General features: G+C 37.4%; 1 protein-coding gene across 1 annotated transcript in view; it reads left to right on the plus strand.

The window, feature by feature from the left end:
- FBXO11 (F-box protein 11) overlaps positions 1-21,416 on the plus strand; it is a 100,430-nt gene that overhangs the window by 36,843 nt on the left and 42,171 nt on the right. The gene's annotated exons all lie outside the window — the stretch shown is intronic.

Genomic DNA, 21,416 nt, shown 5'->3' on the forward strand with positions numbered 1-21,416 from the left:
ATACTGAGTCTCCAAATAAAGACAATTACGAGGTCATACTACTACCTGACATGATACAACTATCCTGCGTGCAACGAAAAACACACTAATCCTTTCCCCAGAGGAGTATACAAATTTTTTGGATGACGTTTACTCTTCTCCCTGATTTCTCATAATTTAAATACTGTGATGTTATTTGTATATATACTTTATATACTGTAACATAAAGTCAGTATATTTTTTGTTGAATGATGAAGGGATAAGAGAGGGAAGAAAAACAAAGGTGTTTACTTTATACACACACAAAATATTCATAACAAAATAAGGAAGAAATACTCAGGACAGTTAGAGTCCTCATTTCTGTAACTGGTCATATGGTCAAAAGTGCACTACTTTTGGGCTTCCCTGGTGGCACAGTGGTTGAGAGTCTGCCTGCCAATGCAGGGGACACGGGTTCGTGCCCCGGTCGGGAAAGATCCCACATGCCGCGGAGCGGCTGGGCCCGTGAGCCATGGCCGCTGAGCCTGGCGTCCAGAGCCTGTGCTCCACAACGGGAGAGGCCATAACAGTGAGAGGCCCGCGTACCACAAAAAAAAAAAAAGTGCACTACTTTTGTGCACTACCCATTTCGTATTACATTTGCCTTCAGCAAGAAACTCAGCTGGTCGTCGTTCTTTACCTGGTGTGGTAACCCAAAACCTGCATTCCTGAAGGGTCTGGGCTATTTGTAATCCTGCCTGAATTGGGTTATTGTTGTTTTCTATTGATGTTAATGACAGGGCATAGTAATACTAAGTGATGCTCCTGGGATCTCTAATATTCCAGACATACTCTTCTTTACCTCCATTGTGGAGTAGCAGTCCAGTTTCTCCTTGGTCTAATCATTTCAGCAGCATAGTAACTCCCTTCTTGGCTTGTTGGTTCAGAAGTGTGAAGAGTACAAAATGTCTAGGTGGCAGTTTTAACTTCCAGTTCAGTGGAATCATTGTTATGTCTCCCTGGGGAAGCATTCCTTCCTTTGGAACTAAGACCTCTAGGTCAGTAAGGAGCATAATAAGGTCATGGGGACAGGAAGCAAAAATTTTCCTAGTGGGTCACTGGGGGTAATAGTGACGCTGCTTCCATTTCCACCCCGTGATTCCTAGATCTGTTGAGTCCTGGTTACAGAAGAAATTGCACCATATATTGGATGCTTACTTATGCCTTCAGGACCTGCTTGGCACCATCTCCTATGTACAGCTTCCATTTGATGATGGAGTGCTGCCATGCATGCCCAACTTTATGGCTTTGTGGGTCAGATAATGCCCAGTTCATGATGAGCAGCTCCTCAGGTCGCATGGTAACCTGATGGCCCATGGTTAAGCATTTAGTCTCTACTGAGGCCCAGTAGTGGGCCAAGAGCTGTTTCTTAAAGGAGAATACTTAGGTGCAGAGGATGGTGGGGCTTCACTCCAAATACCTAAGGGCCTGTGCTGCAGTTCTTACATAGGGGCCTGCCAAAAGTTCCAAACAGCATCCTTGCCTGCCACTGGCATTTCAAGCACCATTGCATCTGCTGGTTCATATGGTTTGCATCAGAGCAGCTTACCCGGCATCTTGGATCTATTGCAGAGCCATCTATTTTCTGGACCCCACTCAAAATTAGCAGGTTTGGGGGTCACTCAGTAAATGGACCAGAGTAACACACCCAAATGAGGAATATGTTACTGCCAGAATCCAAAGGTGTTGTGTTACTAGGCATTGGGCTTTTTTGTTTTTCTTTTTTTTTAATTGTGGGATGGGCCAGATGCAACAACTTATCTTTCACCTTGGGCATATCTCAACATGCCCCACATCACTGGACCTATAGAAATTTCACTGAAAAAGTTCCCTGAATTTTTGTTGGATTAGTTCCCACTTCCTGGTACGTAATGTCTTATCAGTAAGTCTAGAGTAGTTGCTACTTCTTACTCACCAGGTGCAATCAGTGTAATATCACCAATGTAATGGGCCAGTGTGATATCTTGTGAAAGAGAAAAGTGGTCAGGATCCCTTGTCACCTTCAGCAAGTGGTGTTGGGAAAGCTGGACAGCTGCATGTAAGTCAGTGAAGTTAGAACACTCCCTCACATCATACATGAAAATAAACTCAAAATGGCTTAAAAACTTAAATATAAGACATGACACCATAGGGACTTCCCAGGTGGCACAGTGGTTAAGAATCCATCTGCCAGTGCAGGGAACATGGGTTTGATCCCTGGTCCAGGAGGATCCCGCACGCCACAGAGCAACTAAGCCCGTGCGCCACAACTACTGAGCCTGCACTCTGGAGCCCACAACCCATAACTACTGAGCCCGCGTGCCACAGCTACTGAAGCCCACACGCCTAGAGCCTGTACTCCACAACAAGAGAAGCCTGAGCACCGCGACGAAGAGTAGCCCGTGCTCGCCACAACTAGAGAAATGCCTGTGTGCAGCAGTGAAGACCCAATGCAGCCATAAATTAATTAATTTATTTTTAAAAAAGGCATGACACCATAAAACTCCTAGAAGAGATCATAGGCAAAACATTCTCCAACATAAATTGTACCAATGTTTTCTTAGGTCAGTCTCCCAAGGCAATAAAAATAAAAGCAAAAATAAACGGGACCTAATCAAACTTAGAAGCTTTTGCACAGCAGAGGAAACCATAAACGAAACGAAAAGACATCCTACAGACTGGGAGAAAATGCTTGCAAACATTGCAGCCAGCAAGGGCTTAATTTCCAAAATATACAAACAGCTCATACAATTCAATAACAAAAAAACAAACAACCCAATCAAAAAATGGGCAGAAGACCTAAACAGACATTTCTCCAAAGAAGATGTACAGATGGCCAACAGGCACGTGAAAAGATGCTCAACATCGCTAATTATTAGAGAAATGCAAATCAAAACTACAATGAGGTATTATCTCACACCAGTCAAAATGGCCATCATTAAAAAGTCTACAAATAACAAAAGCTGGAGAGGGTGTGGAGAAAAGGGAACCCTCCTACACTATTGGTGGGAATGTAAATTGGTGCAGCCACTATGGAGAACAGTATGGAGGGTCCCTAAAAAACTAAAAATAGAAACTACCATATGATCCAGCAATCCTACTCCTGGGCCTGTATCTGGAGAACACTCCAATTCTAAAAGATATATGTGCCCCAGTGTTCATAGAAGCACTGTTTACAGTAACCAAGACTTGGAAACAACCTGCATGTGCATCAACAGATGAATGGGTAAAGAAGATGTGGCATATATACACAGTGGAATACTACTCAGCCATAAAAAAGGAATGAAATAATGTCATTTGCAACATGGATACACCTAGAGGTTATCATACTAAGTGAAGTAAGTCAGAGAAGGACAAATACTATATGTTATCACTTATATGTGAAATCTATGACACAAATGAACTTAATATTGACAAAACTGAAACAGACTTACAGACATAAAAAACAAATTTATGGTTTCCCAAAGGGGAAAGGCAATGGGGGTGGATAAATTAGGAGTTTGGGATTAACAGATACAAACTACTATATATAAAGTAGGTAAACAACAAGGTCCTACTGTATAGCACAGGGAACTATATTCAGTATCCTGTAATAAACCATAATGGAAAAGAACATGTACGTATGTATGTATGTATAACTGAATCACTTTTCTGTACACCAGAAATTAACACAGCATTGTAAGTCAACTATACTTCAATTCAGAAATTTTAAAAAAATAATTTAAAAAATTAAAAAGAGGAAAAAATGGTCTCTTATCACACCATGTAATCCGTGTTTGGCAATAGTCATATTAAACGTTTTAGAATAGTTGCGTTAGTGTAAGGAGGGGAATGAAAATGGAAAATGAGGGTAAAATAAATACAAATAGAACTTAAGATATACAAATAAAATTGTTAAAGTCGAAGTCTCCCAGAAACTAGAATCAGAAGATCAATAATATGGAAGATGGGTAAGAAAAGAAGAGAATTATCAGTCTGGGAGGCTTAACTCTCAAATACTAGAAGTTTCAGAAACATAAAATTGAGAGGAGGTAATTCAAACATATTTCAAGAAATTTTCTCGAAAATAAAGAACATGAATTTGCAGATTGGAAGGGTTCATCAAGCATTCATGACAGTGAGTGATAAAAGGCCCACATTGTGGAATATCATGATGAAATTACAGGACATCCAAAGATAAAGAGAAAAACCTAAAAGCTTCTGGAGAGGGGAGGAGACTCACATACCAATGATCTTCAGTCAGAATATCACTGAACTTCTCAAAAACAAACCTGAAAGACATCTGAGCATCATGTCTTCACATTTATGAGGAAAAATGATTTCTACCTTAGAATTCATTACTTAGGCACACTGTCAATCAGATACGGAGTAGAATAAAGTAATACCCTTGAAATGTATGAAGAAAAATATAAAGCCTAAAAGTACAGAAAAATGGACAAGTCTACAGTTATAACCATACCTCACAAACTTAGGATATAGAAGATTAAACAATACAATTGACAAGCTTGATTTAAAAGTTACAGAACCCTGTATACATATATAAACATAGACACACTAGTAGAGCATATGAATTATTTTTCAGTACACAAATTTCAAGTTACAAAAGTAAAATTTGTATAAGTCACAATGGAAATTTCATCAGATTTCATGAAGTCAGTGTTATAGGGCATATTCTTGGACCTCAGTTTAATTGAGAAATTAACAAGAATAATGAGTTTAAAAATTATATTTAAACAACTTTTGAACAGCAACAGTGAGTTTTAAAAATTACATTTGAAAACAATATAGATAGCTTATGAGATAAGAGAATATCACATATGAAATTACAAAATATTTGAAACTCTGACACAGAAACACCACATCAGAACTTGTAGGTTGCAGCTAGTGTGGTGAATGGATGTTCATTAGCTTAAAAATACTGATTTTTTAAAGACTGAATATAAAGTAGAAATTAATGAAAAGGCAAATAATGAGATCAATATATGGACCAATAAACAAATTTCTAACAAGAGGAATTAAGGGAAAAAGGTACAAATAAGCAATATTAAGACAGAAAGGAATATAATCACAGATAAGATAAGAATTTTAAGGATCCTTAGTCAATAATAATATCTTTCTATGGTGACAGATGGTAACTAGAGTAATCGTCGTGATCATTTTGTTATGTACAGAAATATCAAATCACTATGCTGTGTAGCAGAAGCTAACATAGTGTTGTAGGTCAGTGATACTTAAAACAAGCAAACTTCAAGAAAAAGAGATGAGATTTATGGTTATAAGAGGCAGGGATTGGGGGAATGGGGAATTGTATGAATGTGGTCAAAAGGTACAAACTTCCAGTTACAAGGCAAATAAGTATTAGGGATGCAATGTATAACATGATTAATTTGATGAATATTGCTGTACCTTATATATGAAAGTTGTTAAGAGAGTAAATCCTGAGAGTTTTCAACACAAGGAAAACATTTTTTTAATTTTATTTTTGTACCTACATGAGATGATGGGTGTTCACTAAACTTATTAGGGTGATCATTTCATGAGCATCTATCTGTACTATGTACATTAGTTAAATAATATAAAACTATTTTGATACCTAAAGCAACTTATGACAGTACAAGGAATGATGTAACTTAATCTTATGAGCAGGGATGCAAAAATCTTAAGACATTAGCAAGTTAAACTCAATTTACATTAACAAAAGAATATATCACAGTCAAGTGGGGTTAATCCCAGAAATGCAAACTTTGTTTATTTACAGAAAACCTTTTAGTGTAACCTGTCACTTCTAACAAATTAAAGGAGAAAAAAATATTTAATATATTCATTGAGCAGATATTGAGCATCTGCCAGAAACTAGGCGCATTGTGAATGGTTTGTAGCAATGTACAAACCAAGAGTCCTGTTTCAGTGGAACTTAAAGTCTAGTGTAAGACAAATGATATTAGATGATATGGTAAATGCTATGAAGAAACAAGATATCAGGTAAAGGGGGCAGAGAGTGATAATTTTTAATAATATTCATCCACACATTAAATATAAACCCTCAGTCTCTTTCTTTTCATCTCTGTTCTGCTTTAATACATTTCCCTCAGCACAGTTTGAAGACCTCTACTCTAAAATAATCAAAAAAAAATAGTAAAAATAAAATAATCAGATAAGTAAATACTCCTGTACAGAAGATATTGTGACAACTGCTGAAAATGACTTATTGGCCAGCAGATAAAGCAGATAACTCTGTCTTTATCAGTTGAAGTTTCAGAGTTTGAAATTCCTGTCTAGGGAATGATATAAAGACATGGGAGTTGTGTTTCTTAGTTAAAAACTTGGCATTCAAAGACTGCCCATATATGTAATTTCTTTTTTGCATAGAACAATTTTACTTATTTCTCATGGAAGGATTAAAGGGAAAAAAAAGCTGTTTCCCTAGTTTATTAATTAAATACTGTAGCACAGTGTTTTCAGCATAGTTTTAAAGTTGTCATAAGCATACACCTGGGAGTTAAGTTTAATTTGAACACAGTGCTAAATACAGCAAAAGCCATATAAATTAATTTCACAAAAAGACCTATTTTTAGTCCCAGATAATCTCACAGATGCATCCCTATAAGTCATTAGGTGAATATCTGTAGCTTTATTAAAATTTTTTATATACTCCCAAAACAACCGTAAGGCGTATTAGGGTTCCATAGTATAGCACTTTGTTTTTGGGGTTTTTTTTTTTTTAACATCTTTATTGGAGTATAATTGCTTTACAATGGTGTGTTAGTTTCTGCTTTATAACAAAGTGAATCAGCTATACATATACATATATCCCCATATCCCCTCCCTCTTGAGTCTCCCTCCCACCCTCCCTATCCCACCCTTTTAGGTGGACACAAAGCACCGAGCTGATCTTCCTGTGCTATGCGGCTGCTTCCCACTAGCTATCTATTTTACATTTGGTAGTGTATATATGTCCATGCCACTCTCTGTTTGTCCCAGCTTACCCTTCCCCCTCCCCGTGTCCCCAAGTCCATTCTCTGTGTCTGTGTCTTTATTCCTGTCCTTCCCCTAGATTCTTCAGAAACATTTTATGTTTTTTTTTTTAGATTCCATATATATGTGTTAGCATATGGTATTTGTTTTTCTCTTTTTGACTTACTTCACTCTGTATGACAGTCTCTAGGTCCATCCACCTCACTACAAATAACTCAATTTCGTTTCTTTTTATGGCTGAGTAATATTCCATTGTATATATGTGCCACATCTTCTTTATCCATTCATCTATCAGTGGACACTTAGGTTGCTTCTATGTCCTGGCTATTGTAAATAGAGCTGCAGTGAACATTGTGGTGCATGACTCTTTTTGAATTATGGTTTTCTCAGGGTATATGCCCAATAGTGGGATTGCTGGATTATATAGTAGTTCTATTTTTAGTTTTTTGAGGAACCTCCATATTGTTCTCCATAGTGGCTGTATCAATTTACATGCCCACCAACAGTGCAAGAGGGTTCCCTTTCTCCACACCCTCTCCAGCATTTATTGTTTGCAGATCTTTTGATGATGGCCATTCTGACCAGTGTGAGGTGATACCTCATTGTAGTTTTGATTTGCATTTCTCTATTGATTAGTGATGTTGAGCATTCTTTCATGTGTTTGTTGGCAATCTGTATATCTTTTCCAGAGAAGTGTCTATTTAGGTTTTCTGCCCATTTTGGGATTGGGTTCTTTGTTTTTTTGATATTGAGCTGCATGAGATGCTTGTATATTTTGGAGATTAATCCTTTGTCAGTTGCTTCATTTACAAATATTTTCTCCCATTCTGAGGGTTGTCTTTTCATCTTGTTTATGGATAACACTGTATATGAAGAACAACAGTTATTTTAGAAAAATCTTAACTATTTAAGTGGATTTTGGGAGATCTTCTTGGATATGCCTTTTGGATCCCTTTGTTTAAGCCCTAGAAAAGGACTAAACTCTCCTGCCTTGACTTCATTAAAATACTGCTTTAACTAGGAACTTCTGCTAAAAGTGCTTCCTAAGGTAATTTTTATATTTATATATTTTAAATAACTTAAAAAGCAGAATTGTAAAATGTGTTTTAGGCCTGTTCTGTCAGACTCCTAGTTTACCTGAAGATTCTTTCCTCACCCCCATAAAATAAGGGTTTTTTTTTTTTTTTTTTAAGATGCCTAAGACAACACTCAGGAATTGGGCAACTTGCAGAAAGATGTGTGCACAAAAAAATTTTCACTTCACCCTACCCTAGAGGTTTCAGATTTGCAGCCAGCAGACTTATCTGGTCAATGGAATGTCTTATTTGTTCTAAACAGTGTTCCTAAAAAATAAATTCAGTTGGTTTCCAACATTTTAAATGTGAAATTCCACATAATCTTGATTCTCTGGTTCCTTCAACGTTTCAGATCACCTGATATCACTGGCTTGAATTCCAATATGGCAACAGTTGGCCAGGGTTTTAACACTTGGTAAGGATTGCATGAGCCATAAACTCTCCACAGTTCGCTGTATGCCCCACCATTTCTTAGTGTTTCATTTCACTCCCTTCTTTACTTCCAACCTTTATAGGCATTTAAATATATAACCCTTGCAGAGGGCAGACAGCAGAAGCAAGAAGAACTACAGTCCTGCAGTCTGTGGAACACATACAGAGAAAGATAAGATGAAAAGGCAGAGGGCTATGTACCAGATGAAGGAACAAGATAAAACCTCAGAAAAACAGCTAAATGAAGTGGAGATAGGCAAATTTCCAGGAAAAGAATTCAGAATGATGATAGTGAAGATGATCCAGGACCTTGGAAGGCAAAGATCGAGAAGATGCAAGAAATGTTTCACAAAGACCTAGAAGAATTAAAGAACGAACACCTAGAGGAATTAAAGAAGAAACAAACAGAGATGAACAATACAATAACTGAAATGAAAAATACACTAGAAGAAATCAATAGTAGAATAACTGAGACAGAAGAACGGATAAGGAACCTGGAAGACAGAATGGTGGAATTCATTGCCTCAGAACAATAAAGAAAAAAGAATGAAAAGAAATGAAGACAGCCTAAGAGACCTATGGGACAACATTAAATGCAACTATATTCACATTACAGGGGTCCCAGAAAGAGAAGAGAGAGAAAAAGGACCCGAGAAAATATTTGAAGAGATTATAGTAGAAAACTTCCCTAACATGGGAAAGGAAATAGCCTCCCAAGTCCAGGAAGTGCAGAGAGTCCCATACAGGATAAACCCAAGGGGAAACACACCGAGACACATAGTAATCAAATTGACAAAAATTAAAGACAAAGAAAAATTACTGAAAGCAACAAGGGAAAGACATCAAATAACATACAAGGGAATGCCCATAAGGTTAACAGCTGATTTCTCAGCAGAGACTCTACAAGCCAGAAGGGAGTGACACGATATATCTAAAGTGATGAAAGGGAAGAACCTATCCCCAAGACTCTACCCAGCAAGGATCTCATTCAGATTCCACAGAGAAATCAAAAGCTTTACAGACAAGCAAAAGCGAAGAGAATTCAGCACCACCATACCAGCTCTACACCAAATGCTAAAGGAACTTCTCTAAGTGGGAAACACAAGAGAAGAAAAGGACCTACAAAAACAAACCCATAACAATTAAGAAAATGATAATAGGAACATATATATCGATAATTACCTTAAACGTGAATGGATTAAATGCTCCAACCAAAAGACACAGGCTCACTGAATGGATACAAAAACAAGACCCATATATATGCTGTCTACAAGAGATCCACTTCAGACCTACGGACACAAACAGACTGAAAGTGAGGGGATGGAAAAAGATATTCCATGCAAATGGAAATCAAAAGAAAGCTGGAGTAGCCACACTCATATCAGATAAAATAGACTTTAAAATAAAGAATGTTACAAGAGACAAGGAAGGACACTACATAATGATCAAGGGATCAATCCAAGAAGAAGATATAACAATTATAAATACATATGCACCCAACATAGCACCTCAATACATAAGGCAACTGCTAACAGCTATAAAAGAGGAAATCGACAGTAACACAATAATAGTGGGGGACTTTAACACCTCACTTACACCAATGGACAGATCATCCAAACAGTAAATTAATAAGGACAAACAAGCTTTAAATGACACAGTAGACGAGATAGACTTAATTGTTATTTATAGGATATCCCATACAACAACAGCAGATTACACTTTCTTCTCAAGTGCACATGGAACATTCTCCAGGATAGATCACATCTTGAGTCACAAATCAAGCCTCAGTAAATTTAAGAAAACTGAAATCATATCACACATCTTTTCTGGTCACAATGCTATGAGATTAGAAATCAGTTACAGGGAAAAAAACGTAAAAAACGCAAACACATGGAGGCTAAACAATACATTACTGAATAACCAAGAGATCACTGAAGAAATCAAAGAGAACATCAGAAGATACCTAGACACAAATTACAATGAAAACAACATGATCCAAAACCTATGAAATGCAGCAAAAAACGTTCTAAGACGGAAGTTTATAGCAATACAAGCCTACCTCAAGAAAAAAGAAAAATCTCAAATAAACAATCTAACCTTAAACCTAAAGGAACTAGGTAAAGAAGAACAAACAAAACCCAAAATTAGTAGAAGGAAAGAAATCATAAAGATCAGAGCAGAAATAAATGAAATTGAAACAAAGAAAACAATAGCAAAGATCAGTAAAACTAAAAGCTAGTTCTCTGAGAAGATAAACAAAATTGATAAACCATTAGCCAGACTCATCAGGAAAAAGAGGGAGAGTACTCAAATCAATAAAATTAGAAATGAAAAAGAAGTTACAACAGACACCGCAGAAATACAGAGCATCCTAAGAGACAACTACAAGCAACTCTATGCCAATAAAATTGACAACCTGGAAGAAATGGACAAATTCTTAGAAAGGTATAACCTTCCAAGACTGAACCAGGAAGAATAGAAAATATGAACAGACCAATCAAAAGTAATGAAATTGAAACTCTGATGAAAAATCTTCCAGCAAACAGAACTCCAGGACCAGATGGCTTCACAGGTGAATTGTATCAAACATTTAGAGAAGAGCTAACACCTATCCTCCTCAAACTCTTGCAATATATTGCAGAGGAAGGAATACTCCCAAACTCACTCTATGAGGCCACCATCACCCTGATACCAAAACCAGACAAAGATACTACAAAAAAAGAACATTACAGACCAGTATCACTGATGAATATAGATGCAAAAATCCTCAACAAAATACTAGCAATCAGAATCCAACAACACATTAAAAGGATCATATACCATCATCAGGTGGGATTTATCCCAGGGATGCAAGGATTCTTCAGTATACACAGATCAATCAATGTGATACACCATAATAACAAATTGAAGAAGAAAAACCATATGATCATCTCAATAGATGCAGAAAAAGCTTTTGACAAAATTCAACACCCATTTATGATAAAAACTCTCCAGAAAGTGGGCATAGAGGGAAACTACCTCAACGTAATAAAGGCCATATACAACAAACCCACAGCAAACATCATTCTCAGTGGTGAAAAACTGAAAGCATTTCCTCTAAGATCAGGAACAAGACAAGGATGTTCTCTCACCACTGTTATTCAGCATAGTTTTGGAATTCCTAGCCACGGCAATCAGAGAAGAAAAAGAAATAAAAGGAATCCAGATTGGAAAAGAAGAAGTAAAACTGTCACTGTTTGCAGATGACATGATAGTATACATCGAGAATCCTAAAGATGCCATCAGAAAACTACTAGAGCTAATCAATGAATTTGGTAAAGTTGCAGGATACAAAATTAATGCCCAGAAACCTCTTGCATTCCTATACACTAATGATGAAAAATCTGAAAGAGAAATTACGGAAACACTCCTACTTACCGTTGCAACAAAAAGAATAAGATACCTAGGAATAAACCTACCTAAGGAGACAAAACACCTGTATGCAGAAAACTATAAGACACTGATGAAAGAAATTAAAGATGATACCAACAGATGGAGAGATATACCATGTTCTTGGATCGGAAGAATCAATATTGTGAAAATGACTATACTACCCAAAGCAATCTACAGATTCAGTGCAATCCCTATCAAATTACCACTGGCATTTTTTTACAGAACTAGAACAAAAAATCTTAAAATTTGTATGGAGACACAAAAGACCCCGAATAGCCAAAGCAGTCTTGAGGGAAAGAAACGGAGCTGGAGGAATCAGACTCCCTGACTTCAGACTATACTACAAAGCTACAGTAATCAAGACAATATGGTACTGGCACAAAAACAGAAATATAGATCAATGTGACAGGTTAGAAAGCCCAGAGATAAACCCACGCACCTATGGTCAACTAATCTATGACAAAGGAGGCAAGGAGAAGGAGGTAAAGGAAACAATGGAGAAAAAACATTCTCTTCAATAAGTGGTGCTGGCAAAACTGGACCCAGCATGTAAAAGAATGAAATTAGAACACTCCCTAACACCATACACAAAAATAAACTCAAAATGGATTAGAGACCTAAATGTAAGACTGGACACTATAAAACTCTTAGAGGAAAACATAGGAGGAACACTCTTTGACATAAATCACAGCAAGATCTCTTTTGATTCACCTCTTAGAGTAATGGAAGTAAAAACAAAAATAAACAAATGGGACCTAATGAAACTTAAAAGCTTTTGCACAGCAAAGGAAACAATAAGACGAAAAGACATCCCTCAGAATGGGAGAAAATATTTGCAAACGAATCAATGGACAAAGGATTAATCTCCAAAACAGCTTATGCAGCTCAATATTATAAAAACAAACGGGCAGAAGACCTAAATAGACATTTCTCCAAAGAAGACATACAAATGGCCACGAGGTACATGGAAAGCTGCTCAACATCACTAATTATTAGAGAAATGCAAATCAAAAGTACAAGGAAGTATCACCTCACACCAGTTAGAATGGGCATCATCAGAAAATCTACAAACAAGGAATGCTGGAGAGGGTGTGGAGAAAAGGGAACCCTCTTGCACTGTTGGTGGGAAGGTAAATTGATACAGCCACTGTGGAGAACAGTATGAGGTTCCTTAAAAACTAAAAATAGATTTACCATACGACCCAGCAGTCCCACTACTGGGCATATTCCCAGAGAAAACCATAATTCAAAAAGACACATGCACGCCAATGTTCATTGCAGCACTATTTATAATAGCCAGGTTATGGAAGCAACCTAAATGCCCATCGACAGACAAATGGGTAAAGAAGATGTGGTACATATATACAATGGAATACTACTCAGCCATAAAAAGGAACGAAATTGGGTCATTTGTAGAGATGTTGATGGACCTAGAGACTGTCATACGGTGTGAAGTAAGTCAGAAAGAGAAAAACAAATATTGTGTGTTAATGTATATATGTGGAGCCTAGAAAAATGGTACAGATGAACCAGTTTGCAGGGCAGAAATAGAGACACAGATATAGAGAACAAACGTATGGACACCCAGGGGGTCAAGTGGCGGGGGGCGGGTGGTGGTGTGATGAATTGGGAGATTGGGATTGACATATATACACTAATGTGTATAAAATGGGTAACTAATAAGAACCTGCTGTATATAAAAAATTAAATATATAACCGTTGGTAACTTATCGACTCATATGGGCAGTCTTTTTAAAAATTTTGTTTTTTCTAAGTGGCATGGGAAACTAACACTAATTGGGATAAATTAAATGGCCTTTTTAAAAGCCTTGAATTTGGGCAAGCATTGATGTCTCTCTTTCCCTGAACTGTACTGTCTTCAGGAGAATATGTGTTTGTATATATCTATAACTGCCTGTATAGGTACAGATGTGTAGATATGTAATGTACCTCCATTCTTTATTGACTTACTCAAAGCATTTGATGTTGATTCCCCTGGAGTCTGGTAGTTTCTATAGGAAGAATGTTGGTGAATTCTCTGGGGTTCATTAAGGTTTTAGTTTTGTTAAGTGATTATATGACTATTAAAATTAATAATTTTTCAAATCTGTATCACTAGAAAACATTTGTTTAACCTCTTTCTGTGTCATTAGCCTGAGCATTTGGGGTAGTCATTTATACTCCTTACTAAATATTTTTGGCTCTGCGCCATCTGGCACTTTCTGACCCCTCTGTCATTGGGCCGTGTGAACAGTTCTAGCCAAAGAGTTGTGAATGGAAGTGAGTGTGTCACTTCCAGGCCAATCATTTAATTGCCAGTATGAGACCTTCCAGAGCTCTTTCCTTCTGCTGCTGCTCCTGCTACTAGCAATGTTTCAGGGAGTGGGTGCTCCATAAGTCTAGAGGAGAACAGTTATACAGAGCAGAGTTCTTCACCAACCAGTGATAGACATGTAAAGTGAGTGAGAAATAAATCTTTGTTGTTTTAAGCTAGAGATTTTTGGAGTTCATTACTGCAGCTTTTAAGCAAGCCTGTCTGATACAACACTGTACCAATAAAGTGAAGAAAGAATGATGTAATTAATCAGTTAAAGCAGTTAATTAAAGGCAGCTATGTTAAGCAAAATCTGTAAGCTGCAACTATTAGAAGATTGTTTTTAGTCTCTAGGGTGATTTTTATTTGTAAGTTGTGTCATCAAAGGCTTGAATTCTTAGAAATTGCAACTCAGAGTACACACAAGAGATATGTCAGAGATCATGGAACATTTTGCAGAGTCAGCACAGTGTTATGTACATAAAAATAATCAGAAGATGATCATCAAGGTTTATCATAGAGAATCCTGCTTGCCATCAATGGGTGTGTGTTTGTGTGTGTGTGTGTGTGTGTTATCTCAACAGTAGCATGGAGGGGCTTCCCTGGTGGCGCAGTGGTTGAGAGTCCGCCTGCTAATGCAGGGGACACGTGTTTGTGCCCCGGTCCAGGAAGATCCCACATGCTAGGCCTGTGAGCCATGGCCGCTGAGCCTGCGCGTCTGGAGCCTGTGCTCCACAGCGGGAGAGGCCACAGCAGTGACAGGCCCGTGTACCGCAAAAAAAAAAAAAAAAAAAAAAGTAGCATGGAGCTGAAAGTTTTTAAACAACCTTGCTAGATAATTACAGATATTTGTGACATAACACATAATTTTGTGATATAATTTTAGAGCTGGAAGAACCCTTAGATATAATGTAATACAACACCCTTATTTTATAGATGTATGTTATAAAAGATGGAATAAAGAACATGTTTGAATAACCCACTTTGTACATTATTTTTAAGTTTTAAAATACCCTTTTGAGTTCCCTTTCCCAGCTTATATTTTTCTTAGCTCTCTTTGCTGACATTTGTTTTCCTCTTGCTTCCTCATTTTCCCCCTTCTTCATTATATTTAATCCTCACAATAATTCTAAGAAGTAGATATTTTTCTGTCATTTTACAGTTGTGGAGACAGGCTTAGTGGAGCGAAGTAATCTGCCCAAGATCGTATCGCTAAATTGCAGAGCTGGGATTTGAACAAGTTCTTTTGATTCTAATAGGCCATGTTGTTTCCACCTATGTCTTAAATGTATTTAAAATTCTTGTACAAATGTAGAGAATGTTTTTACTTTGTGTGATTATTAATTAAAATTAGATTTGTCAGAATGACAGGAAGCCCAAAGCAATAGTTGTTTAAAAAGATAGAAGTTTATTCTTCTCTGATGTGGTAAAAGTCTAGATAAGCATGTAAGGTCAGTATGAAGGCTCCACCATGACATTAGGCTCCTATTTTATTATTCCATTATCCATAAACATGTTACTTTATAGTTCAAAATATCTGCTCATGTTCCAACAGTCTGCCTAGCAGGAAGCAGAAAGGGTAAAGAAGGGCCCTCTTTCTTTCCTTTAGAATCTGTCCCAGAAGTCATACAAGCTACTTATGCTTATATCCCATTGGCCAAAACCTAGTCAGATGGTCAGCTCAACAGTAAGGGTGGCTGAGAAATGTGGGCTGTATTCTAGATGGTCATCTGCTCAACTAAAAATCTAGGGTCTGTCACAGAAGAGGTGAACAGATTTGGAGTAACAGAAATTTCTGTCACAATTGTAATCAGTTTTGTGTCATTGTTTACTCATAGGTATTTACTGAACATTTATTATGTACCGTACACTGTGGTTTATTAATTTATACAATAGAAAACTGTATTAATTCTTGTGTTCATTTACAGGTTAGAAAAACTGTACTCTGAATAGGTTAAAATAAACAGTATGCAGTGTTTTGTTTGTACATATAGAAGAAAAGTCTGAAAGTGTTAGCTTAATATTTTACTTTAAAATGTTGACAAAATAAGTGAGAAAAGAGCATTCTTGTCTCATGTAGCAAATAGAGTATGATTAATAATATATGTAGATTCATTTGGGGATCTAAAAAGTAGAATTAAATTTTGAGGCTTTGCCTCTTTTACTTTTCACTTCCACTACTTGTGGGTCAAAACACCTAATTGATATGCATGTCATTTCCCTAGTGAATATGAGTGATTCACCTAACCTTTTATAAGATTTTTTTTAATCTTGACAGAAGACCCTATTGCTTATATATTACATAAACGATTTATTAAAATCCAGGTACTTATTTAATATATATGCTGTCACTGTCTTTGATTATGAGGAGTTCAAAGGTACTTTCTATCTCCGTCTAACTATCTTTATGTCGTTTCTCATGAGGTAGTACTAGTACGTAAGAAATATTTTTGAATTTAGTGAATAGGAACATTTATTTAAGATGGATTTTGTTTAGCCATCTTAGTTGTGGTAGTGGTCTTATAAACTGAAGATCAGCACAGTCACATGCCTTTGTAAACATGACCAAATTACCAACTTCTAAATTTAAATAAATGAAAAATTCCAACAAATATGCTAGTGTATAAATTGGTTACCATTTGTTCAAAACAGCAAGCAAAATCATAAATCCAGCTTTAGGTTTATCTTTATGTTCTCGTAGAAGATGCTATATTTCTCAAAGTCAGCCAATATCTTTGAACATTTTTGTACCACAATCCCAAAATACTAGATATAAAGAAAATTGTGTGAAACTTTGGAAATAACGTTATAACTTTTACTTAGGTACTTCATAAAGTAGGAGCTGTTCATAGACCTTTAGTTTTGAACAATTTTATTAAACTAATACCCATAAGATTTGATTATAGGCTTCACTTAAGTTTTCTGTAACTGGATTATTTCAGAGCCATGCAAATGAGCTATTTAAGAACATTTGTGGAAATTAAAGTATATTTTCTTTAATTTTGTTCTCTATTAGCCTTAGAGCAGAACACTGTCTATAAAATCAACTATGTAGTGATTGTTCTTGACAAAAATGTGTGAATAAAATTATCATTTAATAATTAGCTCATTGGCTTTCCTATGGTGTCAACATATCTACAGCATTTTAAACTTGAGACATTTTAAATGTTTCATATTGCTCAAGTTTCATACTGAGCTAATTTAACAGTGGTGTTTTGGTTTTCTATATTGAAACATGTTTGAAGGCAAAGGGGATAACATTGTAAAGCTAATGTAAATGCTGAACTAATTATTTTATATTTGTTACAGTTATTGAACAGCATTGGTATGCTTGGTGCTATGATAATCACTGTTAAAGGATGATCCAAAGAAAAAATCATACATATGTGCATATTTTGAGATTTGCACATACATTTTTACTATGAAGAAGTTGCCCCATATATTGGGTTTTGATTCTCATTTTCCCCTTTTCTTCCCAGTTCTTCAAATCAGTCTGGTTTGTTAAATTCCTTTTGAATTTCAGATTATTACTTTTCTAGCCCGGTGGCTTTCAACCCTCGTTGTTTATCATGAACAGTGGAGCTTATTCAAAATTCAAGATGCTTTTAGATGTGAGTAACTTAAATCTGACTCAAACTGGCTTACATGAAAACTTACAAGAAAACTTATCCTGCATGACAAGATGTTTTGTCTCAAGTTAGTTCCCCTCAAGGACGTAGGATGGCTGCCTACAATAATAATGCAACATTTATCCTTCTTAGTATCTACTAGGAGAAAAGAGAGAAGGACCTCTCTTACCCAGAAGTCAAAACAGCAAGCTGCGGGACTTCCCTGGTGGCGCAGTGGTTAAGAATCCGCCTGCCAATGCAGGGGACATGGGTTCGATCCCTGGTCCGGGAAGATCCCACATGCCACGGAGCAACTAAGCCCGTGTGCCACAACTACTGAGCCTGCACTGTAGAGCCCGCGAGCCACAACTACTGAGCCCGTGTGCTACAACTACTGAAGCCCCTGCACCTAGAGCCCGTGCTCCGCAACAAGAGCAGCCACTGCAGTGAGAAACCCACGCACCGCAACAAAGAGTAGCCCCTGCTCGCCACTACTAGAGAAAGCCCATGAGCAGCAACCAAGACCCAGCACAGCCAAAAATTAATTAATTAATTTTAAAAAAAAAAGCAAGCTGCTTCTTATGTCTCACTAGGCCATATTAGCTCAGGCCTGCTCACCCTTGAGGAGTATGGAATTACCATAAATAGCCATGTTCATATGTGGTGGAGTGGATATTATAAAGTCAGTTACAATGTCCACTTCATAAGAAGTAAAAACATATATGTTTTTACAAGGTTTGCGGATGACTCAGTGCACAACTAAGTTTGAGCACTGCTGTACTTCCCAGTTCAAAAAATAATAGGGAGGGCTTCCCTGGTGGCGCAGTGGTTGAGAGTCCGCCTGCCGATGCAGGGGACACGGGTTCGTGCCCCGATCCGGGATCCCACAGGCCGCGCGCCGGAGCGGCTGGGCCTGTGAGCCATGGCCGCTGATCCTGCGCGTCCAGAGCCTGTGCTCCGCAACGGGAGAGGCCACAACAGTGAGTGGCCCGCGTACCGCAAAGAAAAGGGGGAGGGGAGGAAAAAAGATACTTTTCCTTTTTCCAATGGAACAAAAGGACAGTTTGGTTTAACTTATCTTCTTGATTTCTGCTGAAGAGCCTAAAGTTTTGGTTAGCCTTGGTTAAGGCTCCAGGGTAAAATAATTGTTAAGGATAAGGGTTGAAAGCTATATATTCATATAGCTTGTGAAAATGTACTGTTTTTCTCTGGGTAAGTCATCCAGCACCTATTAAAGTCTTGCCAAGTTTTCCTCCCTCTCTCCCCACCCCAATCAGGGCAAACTAGTTTTGTCTTAACATAACCCATGCATCATAAAAGTGAACCACTGATGTTGACACAATTGTTCCCCAAATCCCCCATTTATTTATTTATATTTATTTTTTGGTTGCATCGGGTCTTCGTTGCTGTGTGTAGGCTTTCTCTAGTTGCAGCGAGGGGGGGCTACTCTTCATTGCAGTGTGCGGTCTTCTCATTGCGGTGGCTTCTCTTGTTGCAGAGCACGGGCTCTAGGCGCAGGGGCTTCAGTAGTTGTGGCACATGGGCTCAGTAGTTGTGGCTCGCAGGCTCTAGAGCGCAGACTCAGTAGTTGTGGCACACAGGCTTAGTTGCTCCGAGGCATGTGGAATCTTCCAGGACCAGGGATCAAACCCATGTTCCCTGCATTGGCAGGTGGATTCTTCATCACTATGCCACCAGGGGAGTCCCACCTACCCATTTATTTTTTTGTCTACATTTTAATACTTTGAACTCCGGGTGATCTTGAGATCGGTGGGTATATTTTATTGTGGTAATGTTCCCCCTTACACATCTTAGAATCAGAAAGGAAATACATTTCTGTGAAGGGTAGCTTTAAATTACCCATATTGCTGATCAGTTCCGTTAGTGCCATTAATTAAAGGTTTATTATGAAAATGTTGCTCTGAATCCCTTTGGTTTTGTAGATATCAGTACTTTTTCTGGACTAGTAACTCCTTTGTAAGAAGTATAGTTAAATTTTTAGTAAAAGCAAGTGTTTACAACTGATGAAGTTTTTTGCATTTGGTGCAACCTTGTTTTTCTGTATGTATTCACACTCCAGGATATTGTTATTATCAATCTGTTAGTATACCACATGAAAACCTGGATAATTTGTCTTTTTTTTTTTTTGTAACTCTTCAGTTCTGGTATGAAGAGTTTTTAATTTCAGTTAATCGTTTATGTGACCCAGGGAAGGCAGTTGTGGAAAAAATAATATTTTGGCGCCATCTGCTGTTCATTAGTGTGATATTTCATCTACTTCAGTAAAACTTGTAGGTGGATTCGAATATGTTTTTTCTATATTTATCCATATAAAGCACAAAAATAATGGAGTGGTTTTTTTTAATCTGCTAGAGCTGCCTTATGATTCCTATATTTCCAGCTCGTAATTTTGGTGGTAAGAAATAGGCTTGTCTTAAAAATATTTCCATCCTCTTACCTCTGCCACTTGCATTTTTATTCAATGCCTCTGCATTCCTCAAGATTTCCTTCTCTCAGCTCCCTGTCTTGCCGTGAAAGCTCCTGAGTAACACAGGTTCACTGGACTCCTATCTTTGCTTGTGTTTTTAGTATCCTTTTTCCTTTCTGAACACCTTGTTTTTTATGTTTCATTGCCTGCCCGTATCTTATCCTCAAGCCTAACCTCTGTTCATTCTGTGAAATCTTCCCCTATGATTTTGAACTACATTTATTGTTATTTTTATTGCTTTTCTTTTATGTAAATTATTTGCTCTACAGAGGTAACATTTTTTTCCCCCGCCGCGCGGCTTGCGGGATCTTCGTTCCCCAACCAGGGCTTGTACCCTGGACCCCTGCAGTGGAAGCACGGAGTCCTAACCACTGAACTGCCAGGGAATTCCCCAGAGATAACATCTTATTTTATATTCATAGTCTCTAATTGTCTCGTGTGATATGGTGGTGCTCTGGTACAGCGACACACGCACACACACACTGTTTTGCTCATTAATTGCCATGTATGTCTTTTCTCTCCAAACAAGTGGCATGTTCGTTGTTGACTGGGACAATTTATATACTGATTTTGTAGTCTTTAAATAACAGTTCGGCCTGCACAATTAGGTATGAAGACTTGGAAATCTGATGCCTTAATTAAGAGAATTGTGTGCAGAGTAAAAATAGATGGATCCTGAGCAGTGAACTTTGAGTAATTGGATGAATTTCTGTGCATAAATAACATGAGGTTTATTTTGGCTGCTCAAAGCTTATCCTGCTTTGTCTCTATCAAATTTAAACATTGCTTGTTGATTTCTGCTATGATGGTTTACTTACAGCATTCCCTCCACCCACCTCATCCCAATATAACTTTAAACAACATACTTAAAGTTTAATTTTATTTTTCCTTAACTATGGACAGTATCTGTAGACTCCTTTGTAAGATGAGAATATTAATGGCTCTACATTTTCATTATCAAGGTTGATAACATCATATTGTGAATGGAATATTATTGATTTGTATGTAGGTTGATTCTAGAAGTTGAAAAATAACAAGTGTTCATCTTATTATACTTACGGGGATATTTTCTCTGTCGAGCCAAGCATATGCTA

This window comes from Orcinus orca, chromosome 13 (assembly GCF_937001465.1).
Source record: "Orcinus orca chromosome 13, mOrcOrc1.1, whole genome shotgun sequence".
Lineage (NCBI taxonomy): Eukaryota > Metazoa > Chordata > Mammalia > Artiodactyla > Delphinidae > Orcinus > Orcinus orca.